The sequence below is a fragment of the Rhinoraja longicauda genome, chromosome 35 (assembly GCF_053455715.1).
Source record: "Rhinoraja longicauda isolate Sanriku21f chromosome 35, sRhiLon1.1, whole genome shotgun sequence".
NCBI classification, from domain to species: domain Eukaryota; kingdom Metazoa; phylum Chordata; class Chondrichthyes; order Rajiformes; family Arhynchobatidae; genus Rhinoraja; species Rhinoraja longicauda.
In genome coordinates this window covers 13,946,664-13,961,471 of record NC_135987.1, presented here as the reverse complement: position 1 = coordinate 13,961,471, position 14,808 = coordinate 13,946,664, and the positions used below count along the sequence as shown (strand labels likewise).

Sequence of the window (14,808 nt, the reverse complement as noted above, 5' to 3'; positions counted from 1 at the left end):
CTATCCAGTGGAAGAAGGCTGTACATGATTCCAATCAAGCCATCCAGTGCACATTTAAAGGACAAAACAAATAGCACAAGATAACGTCCAATAAAAGATAGTTCAAAGGTCTCCAATGAGGTAGATGGGAGGTCAGAACATCACTCCTGCTGATGAGAGGACTGTTCAGTTGCCTGATTACAGCTGGAAACAGTTTTGTTGGAGTTTGTAGTTTTCAATGGTGGGATTGATAGCCACTTCCCGAGGGTGGGAGTGAAATGAGAGTATGGCCAGGGTTAGTGTGGGTGCTTGATGATGCTGGCTGCCTTTTAGAAGCAGTGTCTCCTATTGATGACAGGGAGGCAATCAAAGGGATCAAACATGGGGAGGTCAGTACCCGTGAAGGACCAGGCAGTGTCCACCACTTTTTGTAATCTCCTTTGTTTAGTTTAGTTAATTTAGTTTAAAGATACTTTGCAGAAACAGGCCCTTCGGCCCACCGAGTCCGCACCGACCAGCGATCCCCGCACATTAACACCATCCCACACGCACACTAGGGACAATTTTTTAAACATTTATACCAAGCCAATTAACCTACAAACCTGCATGTCTTTGGAGTGTGGGAGGAAACCGAAGATCTCGGAGAAAACCCACGCAAGTCACGGGAGGCCGCGCAAACTCTGTACAGGCAAGCACCCGTAGTCGGGATCGAACCCGGGTCCCTGGCACTCTACGGATACGCCACTGTGCTGCCCATTCCTGGGTATTTGAGTTGCCGAACCAGGCTGTGAGGCAACCACTGAACCAGGTGGTGTATCTCAATCACTGGTGTGTTCCTATCCTACACATTTCCGGTTCTCTCTTCGAAACGACTTCTCCCAATAAAAGCAAGGTGATTTCCGAAGACTGAAATGCAGTCAGTCGAGGACACAAGTCATCAAATTCTGTGCATAAAGTCAGAAATGTTGCCGCTGCCTTTGACTGCGAGAGGAATGATCAAATCATCTCAGTAGAGACCTGCCCTTAGTTGTGGCCTCCATAATCCATAAGAGGCATTTGAGAGAATGTGCAAAGATTCACAGAGGAGAAACAAAATGCTATGTATTCCACTTGGAGTCGAAACACAATATGGCTCTTTTTTTTACAAACAAAAAACAGAGAGACCGTTAAAAGTTATAAATAGTGTTGGCATATTAAATGCTAAATTGCTACCAGAGATGGGAGAATAGGACTACAGCCAGAACTGGAATATATTTACTGATAAAGCAGGAAATTCTGGAGTTTTGTTTCACCCAGGATTTACTCACACAAGGACCATTCAGGCGGATGGCAAAGGTGGTCTGAGGGTAAGTTGGAAGGGGAAAGGAACGGAGGAACATGATGAAGAGGGAGGTGGGGGGGAAGAGAGTGGGAGGGTTGAACAGTTCTAAGCACTGCCACCACACCACTGACTTTCCAATATTGCCCTCTATCCTTGTCTTTTGCAAATCAAGATCAGCCTTGATTTCAGAGACTTGAGAGTTTAAGATGATGTGCGAGCTTAGATTCATAGATACAGAGCATGGAAACAGGCCCTTCGGCCCCACTTGTCCTTGCCGAGTAAGATGTCCCATCTAATCTAGTCTTGGCAACTATGTGCTGTCGCAGGAGAAGATCTACTATTATTCACTTCACTTCTGTGTGATTGTACTCATGATTGATTTGACTAGATAGCATGCGAAACAATGCTTCTCTGTATATCTGTACACGTAACATCAATAAATTAAACTAGGGCGGCACGGTGGCGCAGCGGTAGAGTTGCTGCCTTAAAGCGCTTGCAGCACCGGAGACCCGGGTTCGATCCCGACTACGGGTGCTGTCTGTATGGAGTTTGCACGTTCTCCCCGTGACCTGCGTGGGTTTTCTCCGAGATCTTCGGTTTCCTCCCACAATCCAAAGACTTACTAGTATGTAGGTTAATTGGCTTGGTATAAGTGTAAACTGTCCCTAGTGTGTGTAGGATAGTGTTAATATGCGGGGATCGCAGTTCAGCGCGGACCCGGTGGGCCAAAGGGGAGCGTACCAATCACTAGGCCTCTCCAACTGTTTCATGAGCCAGAGCTTCCTGGAGGCTTTATATGGCTCTGGACAGAAACAAGCCTTCATCAAGCTTGTTTTTAAAAGTCTTGCTGAGATTTGCTCCTTTCAGTTGTTTTTTTTGATGATTTTGCTGGCATTACGTTCAGAAGAACAAAATAACACGTAATTGTAATGGTTTGCAAACTCTGTACTTGCCGACAAATTAAATTAGAACGTTAAAATGGAGCAAGAGAGAATTTGACATGACGTGCAGCTTTCAACGTGTGCACTCCCCTTTGGCCCACCGGGTCCGCGCTGAACTGCGATCCCCGCATATTAACACTATCCTACACACACTAGGGCAGCTAGTTACAGTTCCACCCAGGCCATTAGGTCAATTATCCATTCCCTGTGTCCAGCGACTCCTCCCTGGCAATTACCACAGCGTCTTGATGATAAATCTGCCCGCCCCGCTCTCACAACGAGCTTGATGAGCACAAAGCAATCTCTGTTTGCTCAAGAGGAGAGGGAGGACAGATAGGGTTGCAAAGGGGAGGGAGAACAGCACAAGGAGAAGCCAAGGACAAAAAGTAACCGAGGATGCCTGAGAAAACCATACCATCCCTGACCACAAAGAAACATGGAGTGCGTTGCGTGAAGGGCATGCGTGAAAATCGGCTGCAAAGTGGGAGAATGTGAATTTGTATAACTTGTAGAATGTGAACGTAAGGGTGGTACTTCCTACTTCCTACAAACGTTACTTAGAATACATCCTTAGGGCGGCACGGTGGCGCAGCGGTAGAGTTGCTGCCTTGCAGCGCTTGCAGCGCCAGAGACCCGGGTCCGATCCCGACTACGGGTGCTGTCTGTACGGAGTTTGCCAGTTCTCCCCGTGACCGTGTAGGTTTTCTCCGAGATCTTCGATTCCCTCCCACATTTCCTTCAGACGTGCAGGTCTGAAGAAGGGTCTCGAACCAAAACGTCACCAATTCCTTCTCTCCAGAGATGCTGCCTGACCCACTGAGTTACTCCAGCATTTTGTGTCTATGTACAGGTTAATTGGCTTGGGTTAATATACTTGGTATGAGTGTAAATTGTCCCTAGTGTGTGTCGGGTAGCGTTAATGTGCGGGGATCGCTGTTCGATGCGGACCCGGTGGGCCGAAGGGCCTGTTTCCACACTGTATCTTTAAACTAAACTAAACCAAAACATCCACTGGGTGTCTGATTCCCTTTTTTTTCATGTTTGCCGATTATTCAGTGAATCGGAGATAAAAGGAAGCTTACATTCCTGGTGCACCTTTCATGTCACCCACCACTCCCACATTCCCACCCATTCCATCGCAATGCACTGCTTTCAGGTCAATTAAGCACTCTCTGGAGTGTGGTCGACTGTTGTAGGAAGCAAGGCAACATATGTACGACAAACAGCAAGTGTGGAAACAAAGAACCCTAGATGCTGTTTAATACACAAAAGGACCTTCTGTGATTTAAGCAGCAAATGTGATTGTGACCAGATAATCTGCTTTGGTGATGTTTTTTAGTAGTTTTAGTTTTTGTGATACAGCGCGCGGCCCTTCAGCTGACCAGTGTCCGCACCGACCAGCGATCCCCGCACATTAACACTATCCAACACACGCTCGGCACAGTTTTAACATTGATACCAAACCAATTAACCTACAAACCTGTACGTCTATAGAGGTTGGATGTTGGTCAGGATAATTTGCTGTCTCCTTGAAGTAATGCCGGCCGTGAGATTGTTTAAGTACGTCTGAGAGTGTGCAGCCACTGACTGTCCCATCCAAAGTACCTCCGACAGTACTGCACTCCCTCAGTGCTGCCCAGCATCAGAGCTTCAAGCTGCCATCGCCTCCCTGCCCTGTGAGAGTTCCCACACTCGCACTGTCAAAATGCACCACTTCACCCCCCCCCCCCAACCTCCCTCACTCCACTCCCATACCCCATTGTAATGAGGCCTACACCATGAGCCAGGTGTTCTACACCGAAGTTAGACACAAAAAGCTGGAGTGACTGAGCGGGACAGGCAGCATCTCTGGAGAGAAGGGATGGGTGACGTTTCGGGTCGAGACCCTTCCTCACTGGAGCAGGCAAAAGGAACTGCAGGTGCTGGTTTGCACCGAAGATGGACACAAAATGTTGGAGTAACTCAGCGGGACAGGCAGCATCCCTGGAGAGAAAGAAATGGGTGACTTTTCAGGTCAAGATCCTTCTTCACTGCCACCTCGAGTTTGAATTCCATTTGGAATATTTTGGAGGACCATGAACCAAGAACCAGGCTACACAATGCATCAGGACAAAGGCTGGCTCTCACAGCCCAGTTCAGCACAAGGTGTTGCTATTGGAACAGATGGCCCTTGAAGGGTTACTTACACACACAGGTCAACAGGCATGAAGGAGAAAAGGGATGGCCGACATTTCGGGATGGAACCTACTTCAGAGGTTCAGAGGTCTGAAGTAGGTTTCTGACCCGGAACATCACCCATCCTTTTTCTCCAGAGATGCTGCCTGACCCGCTGAGTTACTCCAGCACTTTGTGTCTATCCTTGCTATCAACCAGCATCTGCAGTTCTTTGCTAGGCACATCCTTGTAGAAAACCTCAGATGGTAACCCTTCCTTCACTCCGAGGCATGGTTTCCATCGTATTAACACCACAAAAATGGGTCTCCCAGTGTACCTTGTCTGCCTCCTCACAGAGCTATTCTCATGCTTGTTTACCTGGTACTCCCTGAGATGCATCCACACTGTCCACCTCAGTCATTCCCTGTGAAGGCTGATTTGTTCAGTCAGACCCTGGTACCAACGTTTAGCTGATAGTTTAGTTTAGTTCAGAGATAGAGAGCAGAAACAGGCCCCTTCGGCCCACCGAGTCCGCGCCGACCAGCGATCCCTGCACATTGGCACTACCCTACACACACTAGGAACAATTTACATTTATACTGAGCCAATTAACAAATAAACCTGCACGCCTTTGGAGTGTGGGAGGAAACCGAAGATCTCGGAGAAAACCCACGCAGATCACGGGGAGAACGTACAAACTCCATACAGACAGCACCCGTAGTCAGGATCGAACCCGGGACTCTGGCGCTGTAAGGCAGCAACTCTACCGCTGCGCCACATTGAATTCTTGATTGAAATTATTACCAGCAATTTTATACTTTGCCTTCTAGCTTTGACGTTCTCCACTGGTGAAGCTCTATCTCCATACTTATCAAAGAATTCTGACAATTTAAAGGCATTTAATCAATCAACTTTGTTCTGTTTTTCACTGGGGAAGAAAGTCCAGGCTGGTTTACATTTTATAGCCTCTCCTTTCTGGAATCATCATTATAAATCTTCCTCTTATTTTCTCCAGTGCTTCGGTGTCATTTTACATTGAAGCACTGAACCACTTATCCTGGTGGGTTTTATAGATCCTGCAGTTGGGATCAAAGGAAATCTTTGGACAGGGGGTAGGGAGAAAGGGGGGTGGTAGGTTGTCTTGCTCTGTTTACAACCTTAAAACACACACACGCACGCGCGCACACGCACACACACTCACTAACGCACACTTTCATTCTCAGCTCAACGCTTCAACGCACAGTTTGCACATTCTCCCCGTGACTGCGTGGGTTTTCTCGAGATGGACACAAAATGGCCACTACCCTCAAAAGAAAGGTCATTTCAGCGTGACCTTGTTAGCACATAACCAGCAAGGAAAACGCGCAAAGGCTCATCAATGTCCCAGAATCAACCGTGCTATCTATTTCAGGAAAGTAATAGTTAACTCCAGCACCATCATAACTCTTCCCCCACCACTCCTCCTCTCCCACGGCAGACAGCGATTGCCAAGCTGATGCCAAGTAATCAATGCCTAGTTTAGTTTAATTTAGTTTAGAGATACAGCACGGAAACAGGCCCTTCGGCCCACTGAGTCCGTGCCGACCAGCGATCCCCTGCACGCACCAGGGACAATTTACACATACACCACGCCAATTAACTGACAAACCTTAGAATGTGGGAGGAAATCGGAGATCCTGGAGAAAACACACGCGGGTCACCGGGAGAACATACAAAACTCCTTACAGGCAGCACCCAAAGTCGGGATCGAACCAGGGTCTCCGGCGCTGCAAGCGCTGTAAGGCAGCAACTCTACCGCTGCGCCACCGTGGCCGCCCAGGGATAGTCCTGACAATTATGCCATTGGTTTTCTCCCCTCCCACTTCCACATTGTTCCCATCTGCCATCATCCCTCTATATTTCCTTCCACTCTTCCCCTACCTTTCCAGAGCCGTAAACAAGTGCTGGAGGAACTCAGTGGATCAGGCAACATCTGTGAGGGGAACGGACAGATGGCATTTCGAGTCGGGATTGTTCTACAGAACTTCTGAACAAAAGGTCCCGATCCGAAGCGTTGTCTATCCGTTTCCTCCACAGCTGCTGCCTGACCCGCTCAGTTCTGCCAGCGCATCGTGTTTCACTCCAGGATCCAGCATCTACAATCTCTCGAGCCTCGGCCTTCCTTTCCTTTCAGGTTCCACGACGTGCAGACTTTTACTCTCCACTTATCACCTCCTAGACTCCCGTCCCTTCCCAACCCGACTCTTATCTGCCAATCAACCCCCACCCCCTTTACCTCTCAAGTGCAGTTTAGATTGTTGTCACATTGTTCCGAGGTACAGGTGATAAGCTTTTTTTTTGCGGGACTCGAGGCAACTCTCTCTGCCCACTGCCGGCTCAAGTGAAACCCCTTTATCTCTCAACACCAGCCAGCAAGAGTAATTGCCAGGGAGAGCAAGTCTGGGGCCAAAAGTATGAGACTCTCACTAATTAATCCAATTGGGAATTTGGAAGAAATCTTTCCACAAAGCATGGTGAGAATGCAAAGTGTGAATACGCCACCAGATGGATCGGTGGAGATAATTAGCTGGATAGATGCACAAGGGAGAGAGGGCCAGAGGGATGAGCACAAAGGGTGAAGTGAAGACAGAAGGGAAGGGGGCTTGTATGAATACTAGTTGGGCTGAACTCCAATGTCCCAATGTCCAATGTCCCAATGTACTCCAAAGACGTACAGGTATGTAGGTTAATTGGCTGGGTAAATGTAAAAATTGTCCCTAGTGGGTGTAGGATAGTGTTAATGTACGGGGATCACTGGGCGGCACCGACTTGGAGGGCCGAAAAGGCCTGTTTCCGGCTGTATATATATGATATGATATATGATATGAACGGCCTGATTTTGTACCATACATTGTATGTACATGAACTAGCTCCTGTAGCTTTACGAGCATGCTTACAATTAACTTCATGGTGGCGTAGTGGTAGAGCTACTGCCTGACACCCGGGTTCGATCCTGACAACGGGTGCTGTCTGTACGGAGTTTGCACCTTCTCCCTGTGAACTGCATGGGTTTTTACTCCAAGATCTTTGGTTTCCTCCCACACTCCAAAGAACGTGCAGGTTTGTAGGTTAATTGGCTTGGTATAAATGTAAATTGTCCCTAGTGTGTGTAGGATAGTGTAAGTGCATGGGGGTCGTTGGTCAGTGAGGACTCGGTGGGCAAAGGGCCTGTTTCCACGCTGTAACTAAAGTAAACGAAATTAAATTATCTGCGTCTTTAATAAAGAAACCATTGTTTTGAAAGAGAACACACACACACACACACGCACGCACGCACGCACGCACGCACGCACGCACGCACGCACGCACGCACGCACGCACACACACACACACACACACACACACACACACACATGCGCACACACACACACACACACACACACACACACACACACACATGCGCACACACACACACACACACATGCGCACACACACACACACACACACACACACACACACACACACACACACACACACACACAAATCCAAATAATTGTGGGTCATGAGTTGGAACACTGCCACATATTAACATAAAGGCACTATGAATAAACTGATACCTATTATGTGAAAAATAGATCAACTTTTTTTACAAGTGTAGGAGTCTTCCCCTTTTCTAATATACTCCCTACAACATCAGTCTCAAATACTACTTGATACATTGCAAGGCTCCTAACACAACTCTGAAGTTTAATAACATCAACTCTAAAACATTCACTCCTTTTAAGATAAAGGCAGCCTTTGGGCGTAGTTCTACTATTTTGGAACTTCCACCAAAAAAGTTGGAAGCACGATCAATACAGCTAGGCATGACCAAACCAATAGTATAAGAAAATAACTGCAGATGCTGGTACAAATCGAAGGTATTTATTCACAAAATGCTGGAGTAACTCAGCAGGTCAGGCAGCATCTCGGGAGAGAAGGAATGGGTGACGTTTCGGGTCGAGACCCTTCTTCAGACAGAAGAAGGGTCTCGACCCGAAACGTCACCCATTCACGTCACTCAGTCTGAAGAAGGGTCTCGACCCAAAACGTCACCCCATTCCTTCTCTCCCGAGATGCTGCCTGACCTGCTGAGTTACTCCAGCATTTTATGACCAAACCAATGCTCTTCTCTGCTGTCTTTTAATCCTCTGCAATTCTCATGGTTACTTTTACCAAGCTCCTACTCTTCTTACTATGTACTGTTCATTGTTCTGGACTCAAATCCCACTGTGGAGACTTGAGAACACAAGGTAAACAGGAGATCCTGAGATGTGCGTGCAGCGGTCGAGTTGCTTCCTTACAGCACCAGAGACCCGGGTTCGATCCTGACTTTGGATGTTGTCTCCATGGAGTTTGTATGTTCTCCTCGTGACCTTTGTGGGTTTTCTCCAGGTGCTCTGGTTTCCTCCCACACTCCAAAGACCTACAGGTTTGTAGGCTAGTTGGCTTGGCAACATTGTGAATTGTCCCTAGTGTGTGTAGGATAGTGTTAGTGCGCGGGGATTGCTGGTCGGTGCGGACTTGGTGGGCTGAAGGGCCAATTTTGGCACTGTATCTCTAAACTAAACTAAAGGCTGAATCAAGGCTGAATCTCCAGTGCAGTAATTCAGAGTACTGTACCACCGAAGAGCTATGATTGAGCAGGGTGTTACTCCTTAGTCCCCTCCCTGTCTGCTTGGGTGGAAGCAAAAGATTCTCGGCCATTACTTAGATAGCGAGCAAGGGATTCGTTGCAGTTTTCCTGGCAATCGTTATGCCTCAATCAGTTTTTCGAGAACATATTAACTCATCAAAACACAAAGTGCTGGAGGAACTCAGCGGGTCAGGCAGAACCTGTGGTAGGAATAGACAGTTGGGGTTGGTATCCTTCTTTAGAATCAGTCTGAAGAAGGGATCCATCTGACATGGATCTGTCCATTTCCCTCCACAAATACTGCCTGACCAGTTGAGTTCCTCCAGCACTGTGTGTTTTCCTGAAGACTGTAACATCTGCAGTTCTTCTTGAATCCATATTAACTCATCATTTCTATTTGTGTGAGCTTGCTCTGCACCCATCGACTCTTGCAGTCCATAGAATGCAACAGAGACTACTCATTGTGTATGAAGGAACTGCAGATGCTGGTTTATATTGGAGACAAGACACAAAATGCTGGAGTATTAGGTGAGAATTCGAGTCGGAACCCTTCTTTAGGGTGTTCTCTGAGTCTGACGAAGGATTCCAACCCAAAAAGTCACCTATTCCTTTTCTCCAGAGATGCTACCTAACCTGCTGAGTTACTCTAGCGTTTTGTGTCTGTCATCAGTGACTACTCATTGCTTGTCAATTGTTTGTGACGTTTTGAAAGTGATTAGAAAGTTGCTATAGAATTGTAGGGCCTTTTCTCCATTCATTTGCTTGTTTAAAGGCTGCATTTCTTTCCACCAGTGGAGGTACGTTTTGAAGTTTGGAATAACTTACAACGGGCCAAGTAGCAAGAGAGAGAAAGGACATGTAATGTTTTGGAATGTGTAGGAAGGAACTGCAGGTGCTGGTTTAAACCGAAGTTAGAAACAAAAAGCTGGAGTAACTCAGCGGGACAGGCAGCATCTCTGGAGAGAAGGGATGGGTCAAGGCCATTCTTCAGAATGTAAATAGGGGGTGGGGTTGAATTTTGAAAGGTTTTTCTCCGGCCTCTAGATGTCACTACGGTGCTCTCTGTAGAAAGGTTGACAGGAAGCCATGAAGTGCCACCTGGTGGTAAATGCTCAGCGGTCCCAATGCCTCTGATCTCTTCAGGGAATTAGCCTTAAAGAATCCATTCACTTCTAAACAGAGCCGACGATAATAGAAACATAGAAACATAGACAATAGGCGCAGGAGTAGCCTATTCAGCCCTTCGAGCCAGCATTGCCATTCAATATGATCATGGCTGATCATCTAAAATCAGTAGGTAGACACAAAATGCTAGAGTAACTCAGCGGGTCAGACAGCACCTCTGGAGAGAAGGAATGGGTGATGTTTCGGGTCGAGACCCTTCTTCAGACTGAAAAATCAGTACCTCGTTCTGGCTTTTTTCCCCCATATCCCTTGATTTCCTTAGCCCTAAGAGCTAAATCTAAATCTCTCTTGAAAATGTCATCATAGTGCATTGAAACAACAATTATAACGAGGTGTGCCGGAAGGAACTACATTTGCTGGTTGACACCGAAGATAGACACAAAATGCTGGAGTAACTCAGTAACTCAGGGATGGGCAGTGGGAATGGGTGACGTTTCGAGTCCTTGAAGTGGAGACATTTCTAATTATAACTAGGTGCAGTCCCATTTCAGAAATGCTGAAACTGCCCAGCAATGAACAGATATCCCCAGTAAACTGGCTGCGCATTCTCAAGGCACCAAGTCTACATGTTTATTGCCTCCGTTACCAATACTTCAAGATCAACTAATCAGAGAGTGGCTGCTCCTGTTTACTTTGCTGGTGTAGTGGTACATCATTACACAGTTCAGCGGCCTGGGGACAATGCCATTAGTTCATCCCATTAACCATTGTGCAACACTGTGCTGAATAACCACTCTGAGACTCCAGTTAGAGCGAAGAACACAAAGAAATATCAACCCACACAAAAATCACTGATGCATCTCCCCAAGCGGTATTAAAGAAATAAATAGACAGTGTTATAAAAAAAACAGGTACAATCACATTAATTCCAACCCAAGTATTTCATCAATAAATCAACCATTATCCAAATAAAGTTTAGATTAAATTCTTTGAGTCATCATTTATCATGATGGGATTTAAAGTGCGAGCTGGTTGCTTGTCTGTTGCAAGAGGTTGCACAGATTTTTGCACCATGCACATGCTGTTTGTGCCAACATAGCCATGCCACAGCCAACTCCTCTAAACCTACCTCCATCAGCATAGCTCACTGTCCCCTCCCCCCTCAAGCTTTCCACTGAACGCCACAAATCTCTGGGAACATTTAATACCAAAAACTGACCACACTGTCAGTTGACACAGGACACCAAGAGAGGGCAATGAATGATGGACCGGGTTAGGAGACAAATTCTAGATAAAGGCCAAATGCTTCAAGCTCTTTGAATACACACACACGCACACATACATATATATATATATTGTATTTGAAGTATTTATTTGTGTGTATGTGTGTATATAGTAAGTATACATAATATATAAGTATATATAGTATTTGAAGTGTGTGTACGTGTGTGTGTACACTCACTTAAAATACCATATATATATCTGTTTTATTTTTTAACCAGGCAGCATCTCAGGAGAGAAGGAATGGGTGACGAATGGGAGATATATATATATATATTATATATGCACACACACACTATTAATATGAGTATTTGAAGTGTGTGTATATACATACACACACAAATATAATATAAAATATTTTCCTAAATTTTTAATATATATATATATATATATATATACACACACATAGTGTAAGAAAATAACTGCAGATGCTGGTACAAATCTTCAGACTGAAGAAGGGTCTCGAACCAAAACGTCACCCATTCCTTCTCTCCTGAGATGCTGCCTGACCTGCTGAGTTACTCCAGCATTTTATGAAATATATATATATATATATATATACACTGGTTAAAAAATAAAACAGATAGATTTTAAAGTTGTTTTCCTTGATTGTTTGATCTCTGAACATACAGAAAGATGCGGGAACTGCGCAATGAGGGCGTGTAATCAGCAGCCATCCAGGGGACCTGCAGGATGAACAATGTCCATTAAGAATTGACAGATCTCACTGGCTCCAGGCTGCTTGCAGTCTCCAGGACACAAGCCAGTAACAGAGTGGAGATCTCGGGTATAACACCCAGTAAACCAACCAGACCTCCAGAATGAGCAGGAGGGAGGGAGAGGGGGTGGGGGTTAAGGCAGGAGGAGGGAGAAAGAGGAGCAGAGAGTGGGAAGAAAGTGGGAAAGTGGAAGGGGGCAGGTAAGAGAGACAGGGGAAGTTTGGTGGGAGAAGCAAGGAGATGGGAAAAGGGGATACAAAGTTGGGGGGAGGAGATCGGAAACGAGTGCGGGGAATGAAGAGAGAGAAGACAGGGGAACGTAACGGCGAAGAATGAGAAAGTGACGAGAGAGAATCAGGAAGAGAGCAAGCCTGGGGGGGGGGGGTGTATGTGGGGAAAGAGTGAGATTGGAGTGATACAATATCGGGGAAGGGTGGATGGGAGGCACAAGGATAAGGATACAAAAGGTGCTAAGAGATGGGAAACTAGGATTTGCAAGAGTTATGGGTATCCATCATCTTCAACGTTGATTGGACGTTTACAAGCAATTTCAAATTAAAAACCTGACTCACAAAATTCAATAAACTGTTTACCGTGAAGAAAGATAATCAACGTTAAAGTAAGTGCAGGGGGAGAGATAATCTGATCATATTACCAGGCTTATAACGCACTATTTATGTCACAACAATTTTACAATTTATTCTCCAGAAATGCCTCCTCCATTTCCAGAACATAGTTTCTAGTCAATTAACAAGTGGGGGCTGGTGAATCATTCAAGGTTTAACTCGGAGTACGTGTGCATGGAAAAACACTGGAGACAGCATATTTGATGTTCAGTCACTCAGATCTACTAGATCCTCAGATTTCGAAGACCATCGATCCTTGCAAGGATGGGAGACCACATCCTATCCCCCACAGGTAAATGCCATTCATTGCTCGGGCAAAACCCACAGCTTCTGACCGACTTCAAAAAATGCACCACGTTCAACTCATTTGCCTGGCAATGCATTAAAGCATTTGTATCCAAAAAGCTGCAAATCCCTTGAAAGGTACAAAGAAACTTTGGTGTCTGAAACCAGCAGAAATACTGGAAACACTAGACTGGAAATACTGGAGGAGACCAGACAGCTTCTGTAGAGAGGGAAACAATTTATCTACCAGGGGTGGAGCTCAGAGAGTTGCTGCCTCAGTGTCAGAGACACCGGTACAATAATGACCTTGGGTGCTGTCTGTGTGGAGTTTGTATGTTTGGCACGTGACTGCTTGGGTTTCCCCCCACATCCCAAAGACGTGCATGTTAGTGGATTACTTAGCCACTGTAAATTGCCCCTGGCACGTAGGCAGTGAATGCAAAATTTGGATAAAACAGAACTAGTGTGAATCGGCGAGCGATGGTCAGCATGGGGATGGTGGGCCGAAGGGCCTGCTGTATGACTATATAACATCAGAATGCTACCTATCCTGCTGTGTGGTTCCAGCGTTCTGCTTTTCATTACAACTCCTTAGGTTTCTGCATGGTTGTGCCACAGTGTGTGTGTGCGTGCACACACATGCATGTGTTTGTGTGTGTGTGCATGCGTGTGTGTGAGTGCATGTGTGATTACGTGTGTGTGTGTACGCGCATGCATGTGTTTGTGCGTGTGTGCATGCGTGTGTGTGTGAGTGCATGTGTGATTACATGTGTGTGTGTGTACGTGCATGCATGTGTTTGTGCGTGTGTGCATGCATGCGTGTGTGTGAGTGCATGTGTGATTACATGTGTGTGTGTGCGTGCATGCATGTGTTTGTGCGCGTGTGCATGCATGTGTGTGAGTGCATGTGTGATTACATGTGTGTGTGAGTGCATGTGTGATTACGTGTGTGTGTGTGAGATAGAGAAGGGAAGGGATAGTGACTGGGTTTGGGTGTGAGTACACACCAGAGTGTGTGTCTGTGTGGTTATGTACAAGGGGGCACTTAGACAAAGGTTAGTGAGGATCCAGGCTCCAGATGTACAGGAGAGTGGGTGTGAGTTTCAGTAACCATTGCCTGCATTTGCAGTATCACATCTTCAATCTTAAGAGTAGATTAGATGAAACCCTTCACATGCCAACCACAGTCACGGCGGCTCCACACACAGTGGACCATCTCACTCTCCTGCCTTTCATCCACACCAGGGGTCAACCTATATTTAACCCGGTGATGTTAACATCGCCATGAACTGCAAGACTCTCCCTTCATTGGGCAGCTTCACTCTTTGCCAGTGGTTGATCTCAACACCAACAGCCCAGGGCCGGGTCGCCCGTGTGACACTAGATTTCTGAATGATGTTGGCCAGGGTGAAATGGCAGCGCTCAGTCACAGTTTAACAAAAAATATATATATTTTTGGACAAAGTAACAATGTGTTGAAGTTATTTCTCCAGTGCGCTGCACAAAGTGTCTGCAAGCCTTCCTGCACAACCACTCTCCCCTCTCGCCAGTCCTGGACCAACAGCGGACTGCAGAGAGAGGGCGAGAGAAGGGGGGCAGAGAGAGGGGGGGGGAGAGAGAGAGAGAGGGAGAGAGATGCAGAATATATATATATATATATATAGAGAGAGAGAGAGAGGGAGAGAGAGAGAGAGAGAGAGAGGTGGGGGGCGAGAGAGAGGGA

The 14,808-nt window shown here is 46.3% G+C and overlaps 1 protein-coding gene across 1 annotated transcript in view; it reads right to left on the bottom strand.

The window, feature by feature from the left end:
• The window catches only part of unc5b (unc-5 netrin receptor B), a 264,063-nt gene that overhangs the window by 248,160 nt on the left and 1,095 nt on the right, over window positions 1-14,808 (bottom strand). The window lies entirely within an intron of this gene.